This window comes from Carlito syrichta, unplaced genomic scaffold, assembly GCF_000164805.1.
Source record: "Carlito syrichta isolate Samal-C Ts95f unplaced genomic scaffold, Tarsius_syrichta-2.0.1 Scaffold300710, whole genome shotgun sequence".
NCBI classification, from domain to species: Eukaryota; Metazoa; Chordata; class Mammalia; order Primates; family Tarsiidae; genus Carlito; species Carlito syrichta.
Window position 1 is genome coordinate 14,069 of NW_007244806.1, and position 3,922 is coordinate 17,990.

The 3,922-nt window shown below is 42.2% G+C and overlaps 1 pseudogene; it reads left to right on the forward strand.

The window, feature by feature from the left end:
* The first annotated feature begins 2,991 nt into the window (after window positions 1-2,991).
* On the forward strand, window positions 2,992-3,516 carry LOC103256997 (annotated as a pseudogene).
* The last annotated feature ends 406 nt before the right edge of the window (window positions 3,517-3,922 follow it).

A 3,922-nucleotide genomic window follows, 5' to 3' on the forward strand; every position in this document is an offset into this window, starting at 1 on the left:
GATGGTGATGTAGCAGGTTGGACTGTGAGAGTCTTTGCAAAAGCAAGTGTACATAAAGATGCTCTGCATGAGTGGGTGTGTGCTGGTGGGTGAGTGAAAGTCAGTCTGAGGGGAGACTCAGGTTCATGCACCTGGGGCTCTCCTCCAGAGGTGCCTGCAATGCCCGACTGCCCTGATATTGGAACCCCTGGTGCTCAGGATTGTCTGCTGTTCTCAGGGCTCTCCTGAGATGAGTCAGCAGAAAGCAGCAGATGCTGGGTCCACACCATCACCTGTGACAGCAGAGCAGCACGATCCCCCCAGGATCTATGGAGAGGGCAGGAGAAAGCTAGAAAGGAGCTTCACCACTGGTAATGAAACACATATCAGTGCCATTTTCTCTGTCCTGGGACAAGACAGAGACCTGCATTGCCTTACGCAGCTCTGCCCGGCCTCCAGTTCAGGACCTAGAGGTTATCTCCTCGTCAAACTCAGAGAGACAGACACCCCTCCCCCATGCTAGTACAGGCATCGAAATGTCAGTTCTGAGTGGGAGACTTGACAGCAGTGGCAGCAAGCCAGGTGAGTTCAGATCTGATCCATCCTCCTCCCACAGTAGTCCGTGGGACATCTGACCTATGCTGAGAGCAGCCATATCAGCCTGAACTGAAAGCAGAGGGGAGGGGATGGAGACCAGAGTTGAAAGGAAGTTGAAGTTATAGGAACAACCTCAGAGTGTGTTTTGATTTTTGGTTTTGTTTGTCTGTTTTTGTTTTAGGTTTTTTCCCCCCTTCTCTCTTTCTGTTCTTGATTACTTTTTCATACTTGCTTTCTTTCTGCTATTTTAATACTTTTTTTAAGATTTCCTATTTGTGTATGGGTATTTTTGAGAAAGAGTACATTAATAGGGGAGTTTTTGTTTTTAAAAATATTTTCTGTCTTTGTGTGTCTTTTCATTTGTTGGTATACCTGTCTGTTTTCCCTCTTTTTCTTCTCTCTCTCCATCTTCCTCTTATCTTCTTCCTTCCTTTTTCCATTCTTTTCCTTACCTCAATTTTCTTTCAGGGGGCAAACCTATACCCCCATTGCATGGACAGATTGTAAGGCAGTGCAAAGTGGGTTCCAGTGGGTTCACACAGCTGTCAACGGGAGCATACTGGGATCTGCAGATAGTTTCTAAATCATAGCTTCCCCCTCAATTAAATCTCAAAACTGCAAAAGTACACCCTCCTACCCCCAGTCTAGCTTCAGAATTGAGCAAAGTCAGAGGATCTTCATAAGGAAGAATAGGAGATTGAACAAACAGAAGTAAAAGCTACTCCCCCATCCCTAAACAACAGACTTAAAGAAGAGGTAAGAAAAGGGAGAGGGAAATCTACTCAAATGAAGAAAAACCAAAGGAAGTTTATGGGTCTCACACAGACTCCTGGGAGGTCAACCACTGAAGATATAGACTTCAGAACACAAAAAATGAAGAGCCCCCAGAATGACTGGACTCAAACCACAAACCCAGATATTAAGATATTAATAGAGAGAATACATAGAAATGAAGAGAGACAGGAGGAAAGAATGAAGAGTTGATAACTGAGATAACAGCAATAAAGAATACAGTGAATGAAATAAATAACAAACTGATAATCCCGGAAAGCAGAATTAGCCAAGAGGAAGAAAGAATCTCAGAGCTTGAGGACCAAAATATGGAACTAACCCAAACTGTTAAAAACATAGAAAAGAAGCTTAAAAAAACAGAACAAAACCTCCAAGAGATGAATGATTATTTCAAGATGCCAGACCAAAGATTAATTGAAATACCTAGGCAGACAGAGAGATAGAAACTACCCTAGAACAAACATTCCATGAAATTATTCCAGAAAACTTCCCTCATCTCATCAGTGAAGTAACCATTCAACACGAGAGATTCAGAGAAACCCCATAAGACAACAAATGAGAAGACCAACTCATAGGCACATAGTAATTTGCCTACATAAAGTGGGTATAAAAGAAAAAAATCCTAAAGCAGCAAGAAAAAAAGGTCAGACTACCTACTGGGAAAGACCAATTAGAATAGAAGCAGACTTATCTACAGAAGCACTTCAGACTAGGAGAGGTGAAGCGCAATCTTCAAAGTTATCAAAGATAAACAATTTCAATCAAGAATTACCTATCCAACTAAGCAAGCTTCATCAGTGATGAAGAGTTAAAATCCTTCCCAGACATTCACTTTCTAAGAGTTTCTGCCGCATCTAGGCCAGCTTACAAGAAACACTTAAGAAAGTATTTAACACAGAAGAAAGGAAAAAAAGAATGACAATGTCCTTCCCAAGAATGCAGGAAAAAGATTGAAAACATACATGAATCAATCCAAAAATCAAAGAAAGACAACAAACAAACCAACAGCAATAACAACAACGAACTCTTTAAGAACTTCATGACAGGAATAAACTCTCACATCTCAATAATTAGCCTGTGAGTGAATGGACTAAATGCACCACTAAAAAGACATAGAATAGCAACATAGGTAAAATACCATTAAGCAACAATATATTGTCTCAAAGAGACTCATCTCACCAGAAAGGACACTCATGGACTCAAAGTAAGAGGATGGGAAACAAAATTTCAGGTGAATGGAACATAAAATAAAGCAGGAGTCATAATCTTAATATCAGATAAAATACCCTTTAAGCTATCAAAAATTAAAAAAGATATGGAAGGTCACTACATAATGATAAAAGGTTCCATCCTTCAACAAGAAATATCCATCCTGAACATATATGCACCTAACATAGGAACACCAACTTTTATAAAGCAGCTTCTAGGTAAATGTAAAAAAGATATTGAGGCAGGTGCTGTGCTCACTGCTGGAGTGATTGTTTCCCATAGCAGAAGACAGGAACACAGTTGCCCAAGCTTGTGACTCTGTGGACTAGAAGCTGCCTTTGTTGTCAGTGGGTGTGAGCTGGGCATCAATTACAGTAGACTTGCCTCAGCACACTGGATATAGATTTGGACCGCCCAATACACAAGGCCAGCATGCTGCTCCTCTGTCACGCTCTAGCTAGCTCTTGTCCAGATTGTTATCTTCTTAGAAAATTGGGCATTTGCCAAGAACATCAACTTCTATAATGTGAGGCCTCCTCTTGACCCTACACCATTCCCAAATAGCTTTAAGTACTTTACCTGTGAAAATGCAGGCGACAATTATAACTGCAATCGATGGGCAGAAGATAAATGGTGTCCGCAAAATACACAGTACTGTCTGACAGTTCATCACTTCACTAGCCATGGAAGAAGTACATCCATCACTAAAAAGTGTGCCTCCAGGAACGAATGTCATTTTGTCAGGGGCCACCATAGCCGGGATTCAGAACATACAGAGTGTAGGTCTTGCTGTGAAGGAATGATCTGCAATGTAGAGTTACGCACCAATCATACTAATGCAGTCTTTGCCGTAATGCATGCTCAAGAACATCTGGCAGCAGTATCTCCATGCCCTAACTACCAGTGCTTGCCTGGGTCTTTGTGCTTCCATTGCTATGATGCTGTTCCTGGGAGAGGCAGAGACCAGCCCTCTGAAGCACAAGCCCAAAACGGTGTGAGCAGTGAACTTTGAAGAGACCAATTTTGCACTTGGCAAAGTGTGTGTTGGACCCCCAGGCGGAAGCCAGTGGTTTGCTTTGATTAAAATGCTCCTGCATGAGGCCACAGGACTGGATTGGAATTTAGCTGAGAAGATGATCTGATTTCCAGGCTCCCTGGTCTAAGGGAGCTACATTTTCAGGGAGGATTCTGGTGACTAGTCTCTACTTGACTAGCTAAGAGGACTCCCTCAGAGGCTGCCAGGGCAAACATTTCTGTGATAGCTCAGAGCAGCTCTATGAAGTCTAACTCTTCCCCCATGAGAAAGCAGTGTTCCTCATCAAAGTCAATGAGAATGCCTACTGTA